This window comes from Amia ocellicauda, chromosome 4, assembly GCF_036373705.1.
Source record: "Amia ocellicauda isolate fAmiCal2 chromosome 4, fAmiCal2.hap1, whole genome shotgun sequence".
NCBI classification, from domain to species: domain Eukaryota; kingdom Metazoa; phylum Chordata; class Actinopteri; order Amiiformes; family Amiidae; genus Amia; species Amia ocellicauda.
The window spans coordinates 39,356,990-39,376,929 of NC_089853.1; the positions used below are offsets into that span (position 1 = coordinate 39,356,990).

General features: G+C 42.8%; 1 pseudogene; it reads right to left on the minus strand.

The window, feature by feature from the left end:
- Nucleotides 1-409: 409 nt before the first annotated feature.
- LOC136748821 (protein-glutamine gamma-glutamyltransferase 6-like) lies at nucleotides 410-19,453 on the minus strand (annotated as a pseudogene).
- Between the last annotated feature and the right edge of the window lie 487 nt (nucleotides 19,454-19,940).

Here is a 19,940-nt window from a genome sequence, read left to right on the forward strand (position 1 = left end):
TCATACATGGTTTCCTATCTGTGTTCTATAGTAATATTGCACATAAAAGCATCCTGGAAGCAGTAATGAGATGTTAAATATCTGAAGACAAATTCTAACAACCAACATGCAGTTTCCAGCTTTTGGAAGGTCAAAGGTCAGATGTAATTTATTCAGAAAGGGAATCTATGGTTTACTATTAGTGTATGGGGTACATATGTAAGTATGGTGGTAAATGTAATGTATCAGTAGTTATTAGCGGTTGAAAGTTTTGGGGTCCTTGGGCCCCCCCCCAAGAGAATCTAGACCACCAATCAGTACCAAAAACAATAGCATACATTTTCAGATATAGTACAAAAAGTGCTTAAAGTGTCATCTTGATGACAAAAACAATGTAGAAGATGCATTTACAAAAGTGGTCCGAAACAAGAATAATAAGCAGAAGAGAAAACCATAATTAAGAAACCAAGAACGAACAAGAAATATAGGAACATTAGGAGCAAATGGGAGCATTGCACGTTCACTCCACACGGGCCCACAGTGGAACCCAGGTCCCAGGAGCTGCACCACTGCACTGCCCTCAGTCTCATTCAGCTCCTGGAGATTTGAGTTTTCAGTAGAAGAATCACAACAATCCAATCAGTCATTGACTTACAGAAATTGATTTTATTATTTCATTTGAAACCCATATTCACAACACAATCACTGAAAAGATAATTCCAATAATAATACTAAAGTTACATAATGCAAAGCCACCAAGTTACACATTTGTTTTGCAGGTTAACAGGGCAGTGCCAGGCATGTGACGCACGTGAGAGGGAGGAATATTGGTGTCACATCAGAACGTCACAGGTCAATTGACAGTGATGTCTTGGAAGGTCTTGATGTTCTTGAACAGGTTGCAGCTGAAGTTGACTACCAGCTTCCTGCTGCCAACTCTGTAGGGCATCACTGGGAACTTCATGTGCAGCTTCTTGTTCGGACCCAAAAAAGCAGTGCTGAATGACACGGACACAAACCGGTCAGTACAGGGCTGCAGGAGAGTGAGCTCTAAGTGCAGGGATGCACAACACACGCTGGACTGCTCCGGACACCCCAACTACAGTACTAATGCACACAATCACAGTTCCCAGTTCTCACAATGAACAGACCAAGTGTTTGCTGATGCCTTGTGTCGTGCTGGGTTGGGCTGTTTTGTGTTATTTGGCTTTAATCCAGATGAGTTTCCAGTTGCCAAACATCAACTGTCAGCTGACAATAATTTAAATAGTCAATTCATTAATCAGCAATTAAGCAATTATAGTTAAATCAAGTGTTCAAGTAATACTTTTTCAGTAAAATAGCAGGAACAGCTTGGGCTGGGAGCCTCATGTGTACAGATGTGTGAGTGGGTATAGGGGTCTGTGTGGGTACAGTGTTTGTCAGTCTGGGGTGAGGCTGGCCAGGATTCAGTGAGGGAGACTGTGTGCAGGGATGGTGGACAGAGACTCTGGGGGTAATGATACTGACCGGGCAGAGCAAGGCTTCTCCAGCAGACCAGCTCCAGTCAGAGTGATGCTGCAGTCCTTCAGGGGCTCCGGGAGGGGGTTCTCAAAGACCAGCTCAGCTGTGAAGTCATGATTCAGCTTGCAGATTTTAGGGATCTGGAGGAAATGGAGGCCCACAGGAGATAATGTCAGGGAGTGGAAAAGCTATAGGTCAGTTTCTGAATTTGCTGTACACAGTACTGTTGCACATGTTAAACCACTGCAGCTTAGTGTAGTAACAATAATAATACATCTGTGCTCCACACTTCCCCTGTTCACCACCAGAGGTCATCATCACCCGAATATTAACCCTCACATTCCCCAGCAATCAGCCAATTTATATTCCTCAGCACCATGTGCACTTGCACCTTCAACACTCTGTCCCCATTGGACCTACACTACACATCACAGTCCTCTGCTTCCCTCTGCTCTGCATTAAAACCCCATGTTACTGCAATTATCTTCACTGGGAAGTGGTCAAGCAGGGACCAAGTGTCCCCAAGCTCAGTGGGGAGGCCATTCCCTCCAGTGGGAATGAGTGAGCTCTGTGGGCAGGGGAGCCAGGGTAGTTCAGGAACACTAGAGGTGGGGTATGGAGAGATGACAGTCTGGAGTTAGCTGGCTAAGGCAGTAGTAACCAAGAGCCAGAATCTTCCACTGGGAAGCATGCAATGATGGGGTGGCAGGTCTGTACTCACGATCATGGTGATAGGTGGGCCCACCAGTTCAATGCATTTCTTTTCTGAAAAGGTGTCACCTCCCGAGGAGTTCACAGCCACTGCCTGCAGCCTGATGGTGGTGCTGTCCTGAGTTTCCGACTGGTACTGGGAGTAGGGGATCAGGTTGGGGATGGTGACCTCTGGGGAAGAAAGAGGTGATGAAAATGTCAGAGGTAAATAGGCAAGGAAGGAAGGTGAAGATTAGGACAGGCACACACACACACACACACACACACACACACACACACACACACACACACACACACACACACACACACACACACACACACACACACACACACACACACACACACACACACACACACACACACACACACACACACACACACACACACACACACACACACACACACACACACACACACGGAGGGGAGGCTACCCGTGTTTGGTTGCAGCACCACGTCAACCTCCTTCCGCAGCAGCTCTGCCAGGGCGAGCCCATTGTACCAGATGGAGTGAGCGGTGATGGTGACCTTCAGGCTGTGGACGGTGGGGCTGTTGCTGCGGACGCTCAGGGAGAAGGCAATGTCCTGGCCATTGATTGGCTTGCTCCTCTGCACAAACTTCAGTCCCACGGCCAGTGGCTTCTGAGGTCTGGGCTCCAGTCTGTCACAGCCCCCCTTGACTGCCAGCTCATACACCTGCCTCTCCTTGGCCGAACCTGAACACACACAGACAGACCTTCGGTTAGATGTTTCTGTGCTTCATTTCACCAGCTCTGTCAGGTAGTCGGGAGCAGGGGCTCTGTTGTCACACCTGCCAAGCTCGAACCCTGGAACAGGAGACTGAAGCAACAGCAGCAGTGGTGGTGGGAAGAAGTAGAAAAAGAAGACAGGCAGCAGATTGGTTGAAGATTGCACCTGTATACATTTTCTGGGTTACCGATTAATTGTTTTTTAATATATAGCAGTCCAACTCTAATGGTAACTGCACCTGTAATAGCAACTGTAACTTACTTTAAATGTAAGTGTAACTGTTACTATTACTTTAACTCATAGTGTATCTTTTACTTAACCCTAAGTCCAACTGTAAATGTAAATGTAGCTGTAAGTGTAACTCCCACCCACCCTCAGGATACTTGTAGTTGTTAGTGACGTCCTGGCACTCGTTCTTGCCCACCGCCTTGGTGCTGATGTTCATGCCCACAGACCTGGGGTTGGACATCACCTTCCTCTTGCTTCCATCGGGCTGAATAACCCAGGTTACCTCATCAGCATTGACCTCGGCGAACACAAATGGCACATCATACTTCACTTTGGTGTGACCCTCCAGGATAGCCTTGACTGGAGCTGGACCGCAGCGCATCAGACCTGGGAGAGGAAAGAGGCTCCATTCATGTTACTGCCTTTGCCACTGCTGCTTCTATTGTTGTTGTCATGCATCATCATCGTCGCTATCAGAATCAAAGCCTTATCCACCGCTGCTCTAAGGACATAATGATTGTTATTGATGTTGCTGTAAGGACAGGGAAACCAGTACCTTCACTGGACTCCTGGGGGGTGGCGTCCACAACCTGCCAGCCACCGTAGTCTCCCGAGAGGTCAGATCGCCTCATCCATGCCTCCACCCACACATGGAAATTCCTGCACAACATCCACAGGTTTGTACTGAAGGGATTAATTTAACCAATCAATCAAGTATTAGTAATTAATGAGGCCCTCTGTGCTAAGATTTCTCTGTCCTCATTGCTATCCTGTGACACTATGACTGGAGAGTGTTGATGGTACACCCCTCCCACACACACACACACACACACACCCCTTTCTCTACTTGTTTAAATCTTACAAAAATACTGGCATGGCTTCAGACCCTTACAAAGATTATTGTGTATGTAGAATACAATATTGTCAAGAAAGCTGCTGGATAATAATTTAATATTTAGCAAATACAGAGGGGGAAAAAAGTAGTGTTACCAATTGTTTTCTTGGTGAATATGGTCCCAGCTGCCTTGAGATCATTAACAAGATCCTCCCGTGTAGTTCTGGGCTGATTCCTCACCGTTCTCATGATCATTGAAACTCCACGAGGTGAGATCTTGCATGGAGCCCCAGACCGAGGGAGACTGACAGTTATTTTGGGTTTCTTCCATTTGCGAATAATCGCACCAACTGTTGTCACCTTCTCACCAAGCTGCTTGGCGATGGTCTTGTAGCCCATTCCAGCCTTGTGTAGGTCTACAGTCTTGTCCCTGACATCCTTGGACAGCTCTTTGGTCTTGGCCATGGTGGAGAGTTTGGAATCTGATTGATTGATTGCTTCTGTGGACAGGTGTCTTTTATACAGGTAACGAGCTGAGATTAGGAGCAGTCCCTTTAAGAGAGTGCTCCTAATCTCAGCTCGTTACCTGTATAAAAGACACCTGGGAGCCAGAAATCTTGCTGATTGATAGGGGATCAAATACTTATTTCCCTCATTAACATGCAAATCAATGTATAACTTTTTTGAAATGTGTTTTTCTGGATTTTGTTGTTGTTATTCCTACTCTCACTGTTAAAATACACCTACCATTAAAATTATAGACTGATCATTTCTTTGTCAGTGGGCAAACGTACAAAATCAGCAGGGGATCAAATACTTTTTTCCCTCACTGTATTATACAGCAAAAGGGAGAGGAGGAGAGAGTGAATATTCACTGAGGGAGTTGCAAGTCTCAGGCGCTCTGTTGTCATGATGAGCTCTGAACTGATTGGGTGGCTTAGTAGAGCAGGGAGACTCTCACCAGATACTGTCGGATGACCCGGTGCCTCCAATGTAAGTGTCGATGCTCAGGTTTCCATCTGAGTCGTGGGCGGATGCGAAGTTGGTGATGACACGGGCCGGAATCCCCAAGCACCTCAGCACTGTGGGGGTCAACAGATGTATGAAAACCAACATTAAGGCTGGGGCTGCAGCAGCACAGATTGATCCCTATTGTGCTCATGACAGGAAACCGAGGTCACTAGTGGTTATGAGTCAGTGTGCGACTCTCTGAGACAGGGTATCAATAGCCGAGCCAAGGGAAACAGGTGTCCCCCTTGCACACTCCTGTGCTGCGATCTCTTTGAAGGTGATGTGTGAAACCTGAGAGCTCAGAGGTGTGCTCACCTGTGCACAAGACCGCAGCGAACACCCAGCACTGCCCGTACTTCACACCCTTGCCCTGCTGCTTGTACCATTTCTGCAGGATCTCCACGCTATCACTCCACTTCCCAGGATGCACTCCATCACTGTAGTCCCCACTCCAGCAGCCCACCAGCACCCCACTATCATCGTTGCAGTTAATCTGCCCAGAGGGAGAGCGAAAGAGAAGGAGAGAGAGATTGGGAGGGAGAGACAGAGTGAGTCACCAGGTACATCGCAGGTGACAGGCCCTTCAACAGACAGTTGACCGGGCCACAGGCTCCAGTTAATGACTTGTTTATTTTGTCTGGAAATGCTTGCTACAGGAAGTGCAACACACAGTGCAATGCTTGTGTGCGCAGCGCTGTGACGCACCATAGCGCTGAGCACCCGGATGATGTAGACAGGGCTGCTGCGAGCCACACAGTCCTTCACAGGGTTGCCCTTTCTCGGGTTGAAGTCCAGCATCCACAAGCAGATGTCCATGATGTCGTCCTCGAACTGCACATAGACACAGAAACACACTTCAGATTTCAGGAATCAATTTAAATCAATGTTTATACTCTAATTCTAACTAGCCTGTCTTTCTGTCCCTTGTATATTGTCCTTCTAAGCACTGCTAGGTGTAAGACTTGATGTCTATGGTAGGTGTGTGGGGGGTGTGGAGTGGTTAATTGAACAGGGTGTGCCCCCTGGTCAGGGCCCTGGACTTGTAACCAGAAGGTTGGGGGTTTAAATCTTGGGTGGGGCAATGCTGTAGTACCCTTGACCAAGGTACTTCACCTCACTTCAGTAAAATACCCAGCTGTATAAATGGGTGTCAGCTAATTGATGATAATGTAAAGTGTGAGTCTGGCTTTGAGGTGTCCTTTGGGCACTGTGGTGTTGCACACAGGGCTGACTGCTCTCTGGGTTGAGCCTGGGCCTTGGTAACAAAATATTTATGATTGCTTGTCTCCAGGAGTTGATGATTTCTACATTGTTCTTGCCACCAGCCAGAGCAGCTCACCTGTCCGAAGGTCCAGGGCATGGCACGGATGTTATCATGCTGCCCCTGGTACAGGAGGCCGTGCTCATTCATGACGTACTCCTGACGCTCGTCCTCCCGGGGAAGGAAGACCTCGTCCTCTGCAACACAGGAGACAGGATGACATGAGGTGCTATACACTGGCCATCTCAGCATTCCTGCCTCTGTGTCAGGATGGTAGTGACCTCATTTGTTATGATGCAAAGCAAATGTCATGGATGTCATTTAAAATATATACCAAACAATTTTTCGCAGACTGTGTTCTACCTCTCTCCACACATTTGTGAGATTAAGGAATTTGGGAGTAAGATGCTACCACCTTACTGTTGCTATTGTTGTTCACCTCCATCATCAGTGTTATCAGAATCAACGTGTTATTATCGACACTGCTGGAGGTGTATTATATATTATGGTTATTGCCGCTGGTGTTGCTGTCAGGACAGTGTGGTCAAGCCCTGCAGGACTGTGGCTCTCCAGGCTGGCCACTGACATCGACTGACATGGCTACTCACCAGAGCACCAGGGGTTGAACAGCAAGATGAAGGAGCCTGTCCTGTTGATGTTGTTGGAGGTGGGGGGGATGCCTGTCTGCACGGTCAGAGTGTAGGTACCGATGCAGGCGTCGGGGGGGCTGGAGACAGCCAAGGTCACTTCATTCTGCTGGGTGCTCTGGATGGTGGCCCCCAGGATTTGGACTTTGCCGTGCTGGGAACGTCGAACACTGACCGAGTGCCATCCGATACTGAGGGCTGGGGGCCTGGAGACACAGAGAGATGCAGCCTGTCAGTAAGTAATACATTTAACCCCCCCCTCACATTCAGGTTCTCAGAGCCCCGAGAGTCAGAGCCCAGAGCCTTGGGATTGACTGTGCCAAGTGTCCATGTACCTGTCTCCACTGTCAGTTGGAGTTTGTCGAAGCCCTGGCGGAAGGTGCGGTTGAAGCGCAGGGTGATGGAGAACGCCTGTCCCCTCCTGGCGATCAGTCGCTCCTTGCTGATTTCATCAGTGCGGTGGGCCTTGTTGTTATTCCTGGAGTTGAACTCATGTTATACTACAGCTGGAGAGAGAGGGAGTGAGGGACAGAGGGAGAGACAGAGGCTCTTGACTTTTGGGTTAAAGGGACAAAAGTGTCATTGCATTTCATTATGGCACAACAAATTGGCTACATCTTGTAATGTAATACTCCAATATGGTTGGATTTCAACATATGTATAGTTTTGCATTTTGGCACCATAGGCAGAAATCCCAGGAGGGTCAGGGGACACACAACCCCCCCATCCTGGGAAAAATATGATTTGTCCCCCCATGTAATTTCAATAATACGCAATGAAAGCACTTGCTGATTATTGACACTGATTATAGTGCTGATTATAGACACTTAATAGTGCGTTTTATAGTTTCAAAAGATCATGATCCCCTGCCCTTTGCCTCACAATTGTTTGATCCACTGTAGTGCTTCGAAGTCCCTGTGATAAGGTTAGTGATAAACTGAACTCCAAACTGAACAGAACTACACTCTCTTCTACCATTGTCGTAAATATCTTTAATGGTCTCATTGCAAAAGCTAAATTGTCGCTAGGGGACTTAGAAGCAGCTGTGTGATGATCTCGGAGTAAACTGACAATAGCAAAGATTATAGCAAACGCCACAGAAACAGAATTGGTGCTCACTAGCTCTGCAAATTCAGCTATTGTGGGAAGCCAGACAATTTAAAATGAAAACAAACTATATTAACATTTCAAAAGGTTGCAGCTTACGTTGAGTAAATGGTGAACTCATACAGCTGTCAACCCTTATCAGTGCAGTCTGTTTCACATTTGCTAGCTGACAAGCTAGCAACCTGATAGATCGAAGCTTATTATAGAATGATAGAAGATAGACTATAGAAGCCCTTCTCCTACTGTAAATAACCTGTGTGTGTGTGTGTGTGTGTGTGTGTGTGTGTAGCCAGCCAGCCAGGTAGAAAAATACCTTTCTTGCTGGTTGTAAATACAAATAGCTGCATACATACTGGACTGATAACTGATAACTATGAGTAATAGTAGTATTATAATGATGTAAACATTTGAACAAGTTAGGACAACCCTTCAGTTAACTACCTATCAATTATCCAGTAGTAGTAATTATGATTCCTCATTATACATTTAACATATTACAACGTAGGCTATGTATTACAGCACTACTTTTGGTGTCGGCCTCAGGAATTGCTCTTGAGAAAATGTCATGTAATTGTCCCCTCCAAAGTTTATATCAGATTTTCGCCCCTGTTTGGCACTAGATTGCTTCTACACTTCAACAGCCCCCCTCCCCTCTCTATCTCTTACACACACACTGTGTTTCGCACACATACACTGACTGATAAAATACCCCATAGAACGAATAACAAAGTTCTGACCCTCACTGCGGTTTAAAAATCACGTTTACATAGACAGATAGATAAATGCCGATCCAGAACAGCGATTGTTAATTTAAGTTTGGATAGTTTCGGCGTCCACGCTGTGTATTTAATGACTGTTTCATAGAATTGCTTTATGTTGTTGTAACACCCAAACTTGCTATTAAGTTTTTACTTCGATATATCCGGTGTATTTATTAATGGTAACCTAATAGTTTGATAATATAACCCAACTAGTGTAAAGTACCAGATGCTTAATTATAGTGAATTTGAGTTGTAATATTTGGATTTGCTATTTAGTTATATGGATATGGATGGTTATATGACTGCTAAGCGCCCATATGGTGCGCACCACACAGAGTCGTACAGGAGATCAGCAGAGTGCGCTCCTGTGCTCTGGGGGTTGGGGAGACCTTATCCGTCAATCAAGGCTATAGTCTGTTGAATAAGAGTTTGTTTTTTATTTTCCCACAGTGCGGTGCGCATCCTAAATAATTAAAATAGCACCATGCCTGTGATTTGTCTGCACGTAGCACTTTAACTGATCAGATCTTCCTCCTGGTAGTTGCTATAGCCTATATTGAAATATTGCACTGTGGATGTTCTAATGCTATTGCACTTTATATGGTGTATCTATCCTATTGTTATGGGGCTCCAAATGCAAAACCGCTCACACTTTTCTCGAGTGTCTTTTTTCCACAGATTTAATTTAAATACGTAATACTTCAGATTTAGTACATACTTAAGCCGTTTTTCCCACATTAAAAAATATTTCATTTTTTAAAATAAATGCTAAATCTCCGTTTTTGAAAAATAAATATTTATCGTTTAAGTATTTATCTAAATCCTAAATATTGGCTTTGAAAACTAAACATTTAACTTGAAACTTAAATCTTAAATCTCTGAATCACAAAATGAACGTATAGCTTTTAAATAAATGTTTAGTGTAAATCTAAATGTTAAATATAAAGGTTAAATATAAATGTTATCCAAAAGGGAACTCTCCAAGTTCAAAATCAATGTTTAGTGTTGCCTTAAACAAATTTCTTAGCAGTATATTTAGACTAAACATTTATTTAAAAGCCATATATTTATTTTGTGACTCAGATTTAAGTTAAATATTTATTTCAAAGTTAAATGATTAATTTGCAAAGCCCATATTTAGTATTTCACAAAATATTTAATCAAACGATAAATATTTATTTTTCAATAATGGAAATTTATCATTTATTTATGTACAGTGGGGGAAAAAAGTATTTGATCCCCTGCTGATTTTGTATGTTTGCCCACTGACAAAGAAATGATCAGTCTATAATTTTAATGGTAGGTGTATTTTAACAATGAGAGACAGAATAACAACAAAAAAATCCAGAAAAACGCATTTCAAAAAAGTTATAAATTGATTTGCATGTTGGACGATGGACGGGGCCATGTACCGTCAAATCTTGGGTGAGAACCTCCTTCCCTCAGCCAGGGCATTGAAAATGGGTCGTGGATGGGTATTCCAGCATGACAATGACCCAAAACACACAGCCAAGGCAACAAAGGAGTGGCTCAAGAAGAAGCACATTAAGGTCCTGGAGTGGCCTAGCCAGTCTCCAGACCTTAATCCCATAGAAAATCTGTGGAGGAGCTGAAGGTTCGAGTTGCCAAACGTCAGCATCGAAACCTTAATGACTTGGAGAGGATCTGCAAAGAGGAGTGGGACAAAATCCCTCCTGAGATGTGTGCAAACCTGGTGGCCAACTACAAGAAACGTCTGACCTCTGTGATTGCCAACAAGGGTTTTGCCACCAAGTACTAAGTCGAAGGGGTCAAATACTTATTTCCCTCATTAACATGCAAATCAATGTATAACTTTTTTTAAATGCGTTTTTCTGGATTTTTTTTTGTTATTCTGTCTCTCACTGTTAAAATACACCTACCATTAAAATTATAGACGGATCATTTCTTTGTCAGTGGGCAAACGTACAAAATCAGCAGGGGATCAAATACTTTTTTCCCCCACTGTATTTATTTCAAAAAATGAAATATTTATACATGTGGGAAAAACAGCTTAAATATTGACTAAATCTGAAAAAAAAAAAAAGATTTGAGTTAAATCTGTGAAGAATGACGCTCGAGAAAGAAGTGTGCCCTGTTTTCATTTGGCGCTTAATATATTGTCTATATTATCAGTGTTCTTTGGGCAATTTACGGGAGCATTCTAGGTAAGTACCTTGCTGAAGGGTACAACAGCAGTGCCCTACTGCTCCACAGTGCTGCCCATTTTATATGTATTTATATTATCTGGTTAAGCACTGGCACATTTGGACTTTATGACGTTAGATAAGTCACTGGTGTTTGCTGCTATATTGAAAGCATGGTTATATGGAAATTGCAGCTAAATGAAAACTTTATATTGAAACTGCTGAGGTCAGTCGTTAACATGGTGTAATTTAAGAACCCCTTTTCATCATGATCATGGTTGATTTAAGATGCATTTAAGGTTCTTTAAGGATCCTTGTTTCCAAGGAACCTTGGTAACAAGTTCTAATAAGAACCTTTAAGGGTTCTTCCACAGTATCAACCTCGGGAACCCTGAAAGGTTCTTGAGAACACATGTTTTTGCACAAACATTTTAATTGGTCTTTGGTTGTGTACCTAGGAGTCCTTGCTCAATGAAAACCTAATGGGGTTTCCTCTACTACCTATAACACACTTGAAGCAGCTACTAATTTAGAATTTGACATGGTAATAGGTGGAAAGACCTGTTACACATACATATATGCATACTTCCTATTTAAAGTCGTCTGATACATAAAGTATACAAAAAGACACCTAGATCATTTTAAAGGGAATTGGCAACTCACTCAGAGACATGGTGGATTGGATGCTGATTGGTCCTGTTGAGCCTGTGAGTGGATCTGCAGAGGAGCTGTTGTAATTGCTATTCAGCCTGTCTCTATTTATACTCTGTGATGATGAACAGCCAATTCTTTAGAAACCAAAAAACTGGTTCCTGAACTGTTGTGAGGACATGATATTGATTCCTGGAATTTGTCTTCACCTGCGGCTACCCCCCCACCTGACACCTCCACAGTCGGGGTAAATGTCAATAGTCACTCTGTGGGCGAGCACAAGCCACACGGATTATCCCTGTATTTTTAAATAAATAAAATTCACATTTAGACTGCGGCGTACAGACTGTTGAGTTTGAGTTTTAAAATTTGACATATTATATATTGTAAAGTATGTATACAACAGATACAACTGCTCCCCAAACTGGTCACTACAATTGTTGGGAATAAGTGAAAAAAAAAAGTGTTGGAGCGTAATCACCAAGCTTTAAAGATTTTTAAGTGGAAAGTTTAACGCTAAGTGTATACAAAGCACGTATGAAGTGAAAAGATCTTTATCTCCCCAACCACACACCCATTCCATAGAAGATAGAAGGAAAAAATGTTGTTAGACTGTTTAAAAAAACTTTGATTCCTCACATCGAAGATGACAGTGAAAGCGATGTTACTGGATTGGATGTTTCTGTTAGGGACATCACCCCGTGGTTCATACTGAGATGCTTACACTACACACTGAAATGCGTACATTGAGATACTTCCGTTTACACTGAACTTCCGCATACAGTGAGATCAGCTCTTATCCAGGGCGACTTACATTTGTACCCGTTTATACAGCTGGGTATTTTACTGGAGCAGTCTAAGTGTCAGATCAGAGATCACCTACCATTGTTAAGTGTCTTTTTGAAAACTATATCCGCCAACATGGTGTCCCATAGTCAATTCACGCTGACCAAAGTTGCCAGTTTAAATCTGACTTAGTGAGAGATCTCTGCAAGATGCGAGGCATTGTGAAAACACATAACAGGCCATATCACACTCAATAAGATGGTATGGTAGAGCATCTTATTACTCAATTTCTTAGCAGACACCTTACAATTATTACAGTATATCACATTATTATTTTTTACCCATTTATACAGGTGGGTATTTACTGGAGCAATCTAGGTAAAATACCTTGCTCAAGAGTACAACAGGAGTGGCCCTACCTGGGATTGAGCCCACAATCCTCCACTCCAGAGTCTAGAGCCCTAACCACTACTCCACACTGCAGCTCTGAATTTAACTGTGAAAGATCAATTGGTCAAGTATATATTCCAGCATGGAGGTGAATGGGACACTTACCTCAGTCAAGAGGAGTTAACATATAAGTCTACCCCCAATTCCAGTACTGGTCTTACAGCATATTTCTTTGCCCATGGCAGAGAACCTAGACTACCAGTGAACATTCTGTTTGGCTGCAATGAAGACTTGTCCAGTGCAACACCTGGAACACCTGCCGATTATGCTCAATCCTTACAGAGTTGACTCAGATTGGCCTTTGCTGAAGCCACTTCCCAGAATGCTGGCGCTCAGTATCAGCAAAAGACCTAATATGACAGTCAAATAGCATTTCAATCCTTTGAAGTTGGAGACTTAGTGATGATGAAGACGTTCCAGCAAAAGCACATTGTATGTTGGCTCCAAGATGGAAAGGCCCTTTCAAAATTTTGCATCATTTTGACATTGACGGCCAAAATGGAGTAACCTACAAACTCATGGACCTTGCCTTTCCTCAGCTGCCACACATAGTGTAGCACCACAACAGGCTGAAAGCATTCATACTGCTCCCCCGCTTACAGCTTTATCTGGAGCCCTGCCGCACTGGCCCAGATGGTAGACCAAGAATGGACTGAGAAGCACCCCTGGCAGACTCTGCTGCAGGTCCTCTGCATGAGCAACATAATCACATTTCAGCACCACGTGGGACATCTCAGCCTGTAGAAAGTTCAGTCTCTGCTCCTCTTAGTCAACGGGAAAACCAGGACATCCCTTAACACTACACAGTCAACTGCTTCGTTTTCAAATGACACTGCAGAACAGACAACCCATAGTGGACGCTTCGTCCATAGACAAGAGATACTCACAGACTTTCTGTGTTAATATCATGTTGATATTTGTCTCTTTACTTTCTTGTTTTCATTCCTCTTTGTATGTTTACACTAATTCCAGTATTTGTGTTCCCTTAATAGAAACTTATAGAAAGTTCTAGCAATAACCATACAATTGATGTTTTTGAAATGAGGATGTTTAATAAAATACCCCAGGGAGGTATGCAGAAAACAAACAAACAAACAAACAAACAAGGGTGGCTAGCACTACTGCCTCACATCTCTAGGGGTCCTGGGTTCGAGTCCTGGTGCGGGGTGCCTGTCTGTGTGGAGTTTGCATGTTCTCCCCGTGTCTGCATGGGTTTTCTCCCACTGTCCAAAGACATGCAGGTTAGGTTGATTGGCCATGCTAAATTGCCCTGTAGGGGTGTGTGTGTGTTGCCAGTAATGGCCTGGTGTCCCATCCTGGGTGTATTCCTGCCTTGCACCTTATGCCTGCTGGGATCAGCTCTGGCTTCCCTGTGACCCTCACCAGGATAAGTGGTTTCAAAGATGGATGGACAAATACATAGTAATAAATAACAGTTCATTATTTTTGAATCAATAGTGAATGAATGCTGGATTCCTAATAGTTTACACATGTTATATGAGACATCCTGGACATCAGGAGGCGATAATCCTATGTTGATGTGTTTCAAGTTAATGTTATGTATATTGATATTGTTGGTAGATGAGAAGGAAGTAAAAAGGGGGAAGTGAAGACACGAATGGGGAGAAAACAATAATCCACTGCAATCCTCCTTGTTATCCTGTACTTTTGTTAATAAACTTGACTCATCCTTAAACATAACAGTTCATGTCCTGTTTCCACACTTACAGTTGTATTATTTTGTACATTGTATTGCTTCTTGCTTTCTAGGCTAAATATGACTTCCTAAAGTTACAAATGTCATGCCTACATGTTTTCTTGTTGCTGTTGATTTCAAGATACGCACCGTGCTTTAGGTAGCTTACATATTTTTATAATAAATAGTATTTTAACAGGGAAAAAAATTATATTATACTAATTTCCGCAAACAGTATTCAAATCCTACCTTCACCTTCAGCAGTCTTTAGTAGCAACCACCTTGTTAGCACAAGTCATAATTATGAGATACTAAATAGAAATTGAGATAATTAGTTGAAATTATGAGATACTGTAGCATAAGGTACACTTATAAATTTCAATTAAAGAAGTGAATTTATAGTATCACCTTATCACGAATCCTGGAATCTTGTAGAACTCAATTTCCGTAATAATTGGACGCAGACACCAATTCCAAAGATATAAATTGTCAAATTTATTAAAAACAAAGACTAAATGTAGCACTACACTAATTATACAAAAAGGGAAAAACTAATTAAAATTCAACTCTAGATCAACAAATCAAAGACAAATCACTTCTGTGACCAAATCAAAGACCATGGGATCACATATGATAACACACAAATCGTTAAACAATAAAGGTTATAAACACATTGACTACAATATCAGTTAGTAAGACGAAGGTGAGTCTCTCGTTAGTATTGTTAGTCAGACATTAAATAACTACGCAGGTTAGTATTTATGTCAGGTAACTTCTCGTTATATATATATCAGTCTCATTTACGTTTAGGTGCCGAGAAAGATCCTATCATTACTTGTTACCACAATTTCCCTTAACTGATTTTTATTCAATGATTAAGGATAGGCAGGGCCACCAATAATCTAATGTCTATTAACTTGTGTCAATTTCAGACTAAACAGTTAAACAGGAATGAGAAGATATTTCTCGGCGCTGACAGATTTTATTTCTAAAATTGTCAAACAAAACAGTTTAATGCAACACACATTTATATTTAAGAAAACTAAATGATATTACACATTCTAGAGTTATGAATCACAGATTAACATTTCTAATTGATTTCTCAGCGCAGTCTGTAAAGTTCTTTATTTAATAAAGTCCTTTAAAATAATTCTTCGTACGGCTCAATCTCCTTCTCCCAGTTTAACTCTTCTGTTGCCGGCAAAGACTTGGTTGGTTTCTGGTTCTGGCAACAGAGCTACAGGTTGAGCTGTGGCAGCGAGTTACTGGTTCAGGAGAGAGAGAGAGAGAGAGAGAGAGAGAGAGAGAGAGAGAGAGAGAGAGAGAGAGTGAGAGAGAGTGAGAGAGTGAGAGAGTGAGAGAGTGAGAGAGAGAGAGTGAGAGAGTGAGAGAGAGAGAGAGAGAGAGAGAGAGAGAGACCTTTATACGCCTGTCAGATCAATAGGTGATTGGTTCTTGAGTTTGTGAGATTGGATTTCGGTTTCAGCCTCCAGTGTCCTATTGGAGGGGGGCTTAATTTATGGCTGATGTCAATCCATGCCATCTTTTGGCAATGCCGGTTGGCCCGGGTTTGTAGCTCTATGTCGGGATTTCGGCTCTCGTCCATTTCAAACAGTTTTTATTACCTACAGGCCCCCTTCCCCAGACATCTCACAGCAGGGATTCCAAGCTATTTGGCCCATTCTCTGTGCCATCCTCCCAAGACTGCCACTTTGATGTAAACCAGTTCACACGCTGATGAGTTAAGGAAATCTGATAACATTGGGGGAGATGTCTTCTTTAGATCAGTGCTTCAGCTCAAATCAAAATACACCCCCCCACTTAACGTTACAATGTCATCAGTGCATGTCCTAAACATTTCTATGTGTAAATATGGAAGTAAAAGTTGAGACATGTTCAAACTCATATTTATTTCTGTAAAAAAGCTTGTGGCAATTTACCATGTGAAATACTGCAATCAACGGCAAGTTGCAGAGCAGCTAAAATAAAAACAAAATGATGAGTCAACACTGTTATTTACTTAATAAAAATGAAAGCAACAGTAACAATGTTGTAAGTTATGTTATGTTATGTTGTAATATTTTTTTTTTATTTTATTCTTAGGAAAAGGCTAAGTGTAAACCTAACACTATGATTGTTTAATATGTATAATTGTTTAATAATGTTTAATATATTAACTAAAGTTACACTGAAATATGTAATTCAGAAGTATGTAATTTAAGCATGTAGATTAACAGAACGCACAAATTTGGATGCACTAATTATGTAATCAAATCGCACCATGTTGAACTTTCCCTTCAAAGTTTAATGACGACTTCCTGTAAACAAAAGACAATTTATTTATACTTATATGAATACTTATATGAATAATTCTTAACATTGCTAGTCTGTCTGTACAGTTCTTGCTACTTACACTTGAGAACAGAGTTGTCTACCTATTTCCCAGACATGAAATGACCACATCAGGACAGCCCCCTTTTCCCCACATGGCCTTATGGGATTGAAAAGTGTCCAGTGCTCCCATACTTCATTTTCTAAATGGAAACAGTGTCATCCGGGTACTTTTCGCATACTATTCATGGGCTGTATTTGAAACCGCATACTACCCTACATACTGCATACTGCATAAGTACAGCATGCTACATACTGATTTTCTGACTAGTAAGTAGTACAGTACACAGTGTGACGATGAATGATTCAGTGTACTATATATGTCATGTGACCATGTCATTCGGTAAAATCTAAACATTTTGTATAGTTAAAATGTATTTGTTGAAATGTACTTATTTTTTGTTAGAAAACCTCAATAAAATTATCACGTAAATAAAATGATCCAGAGAGCTTCCCTCATCGATAGATTTGTCTGCCATTTTTTTCCCAAAGGGAATGGAATGTCAGCTGAACATGAAGCATGATGGGATGCAGAATTAATTGTAGTGAGCTCTGCTTGTATGCTGTATATTTTGCCGAATGTAGCAAGCCATCTGGGTACAAATGTAATCTATGTCCAATATGTATACTGCATACATCTGAAATGTTGGAATGTAGTACGTGTAGTATGGCAGTATGTGGTTTTGAATACGGCCAGATTGTGAATTTGGACTGTGAATTTGGAATTTGGTGGTGTACTGTTTTGACATACTATTTAGTACGGTAGTATGTGGTTTTGGATGCAGCCATGGTCAAGAGATGGCACAAGATAAAGACTTCCTGATTTTCCTGTTATTTTGCAGCGTTTTTTGTAATGTGATTTTTCATGTAAATAGATTAATACATACATTGACACTATCACGCACACACATTGAAACACACAAACTGACACTCACACTCATACACACAATAAGTTAAAACTTTGATTTTACCAATCTTAATCTCATAACGCAGTCGCGTCAGAATGACTGTTGTAAGAGAATAGCAGGTGAGTCATTAGGAAACGAAAGGTAGGACGTTGTGATCTCAACAGATCAATTTACAGTTGTGCCCCACACAGTCACAGACCAACAAAAGACACAAAATATCCCCACCCCCAGCTCCCCGTAGAGGAGTCTTCAGACACTGAAGACCTCTTTAAAATAAAGAACTACTGTCAATTTTATGTAAAAGGCAAACCAAATTGGCGGGAACTGCTGGGCACTGGTTTTCTGCTCACTCCGAGGCAGGGGCAGGAAACTATAGGGCTCAGGAGACTGCAGGGGCATGTGTGTCTGTGGCAAAAAAGGGGACAGGTTATTTAGGTAGAAGCACAGCTGTCACAAAAGTGCCGATCGCACAGTGCTTCAGCACCACCAGATGCACCCAATCCACTGATGGCAGACCATCCTGTGCCCACAAGCAGCCGACCTGTCACAGCCGACTCCATTCGACTCCATATAATTTTTTCTTGTATCTTTATTGTCCTCTCATTCTAGGCAGGATCAGAGACATCGCAACGGGGTAGGAAAACCAGGCAATTGTCTGGGGCCCCAGGCTGGAAGGGGGCCCCCAAGGGGCAACTAAATTTAATCCACAGCATTGACTGAGAAAACTTTAACCGATGGTTGGGCATGGGGCCCCCAGAGACTCTAGCAGCGCCACTGTACGTAATGTTTAATATAAGGGGGTTTTGTATGATGTATCAAGCCCAAATTGCTGATGAAAACTGGTTCTTATCTAACCCTGTTCTTCTAGGTATCAGGGCTGAACTATGGCACAGTAAGACATTGAGACTGACCTTGTTCACATAGACACACAGGGAAAGAAATGCAGTTCCCTTTCAAATCGAAAGACAGCCATTACCGAACGGGAAGAGCTTTCTGACCTGCCAATCTGTGAAAACATGTACCAAAGCTGGCCCTGCTAGCAGGAGGAAGACCCGCCCCCGGTGATTGTGAAAAGTCTCCTCCTGATCGCAGCTGCCTGCCATTTCTTTTTTCACTTTCACTTTCACTTTCACTTTAGTTTCATTTCGCTTTGTGGGCCTGCTAAAAGCTAGAGAAGTGTGGTCCCCAGCTCTTCAGAGTTTGGTTATTTCGTCATCCCTTAATCAGAATATCTGTTGCGCTCTTCAAAGTATTCTGCAACGTGGTTGCTTAAAAGAGTGTGCTTCTCAGACGAGGTAAGTGTACAGCAGCAGTCTTACTTGGAGTCGGCTTCTGCCCCTCTACAGAGATCTGCTGTGCACCTGATTACCCTTTTCTTGTACCTTTACAGATTAACTAAAAATCAAATGGGAGTGTGTTGCTGGGAAGAGAGAATGTCTCTACCAAGATTTGATCCTCGGTTCGTGACTCTTCCCCCCCATTGAAATCCGGACGGAGAGTGTCTCAGTTGAGACTTGGTCCGCGGACCACTCCTCACTATTCCTTCTCAAAGTGATTTCGCCCTTGACATCGACACTCCCAACGTCGACCCCGCCCTCCACATCGACTCCACCCATGTCGACCAGTCAACTCCCACAAGACCTGTGGGCTCCTGAGCTAGAGAGAGGTCAGCCATCCCCCCGCCCCCTCCGCGGTGATGCTCTCCCAGGCACACCTCCCCGCGCCATGCCTCACCTCGACACACGCCTCCACGGATGCCTGCCTATATGATGGACCTTCTCAGGAAAGGAGGGAAAGCAATGGGCTGGTCTCTGGTGACAATAGTTGTGGCAAGGCGATATCTCTGGTTGACACAAGCTAAGCTGCAGGATGCCGAAAAGTCTTTGTTACTCTACGCTCGTATTACACCGTGGCAGACGTTCGGGTAGACTGTAGACCTCACCATTGAGTGCTTGGCAAAAGCCAAGGAAAAGGCTTCCAAATATGCTCACCTGCAGCAGTCACACCAGCCTCAGTCACGCCATTGGCCTTACCCACAGCATCAGGGAAGGCAGTGGGTTAGGAGCAAAACCCCCCCACAACAACAACAACAGCCACAGACCA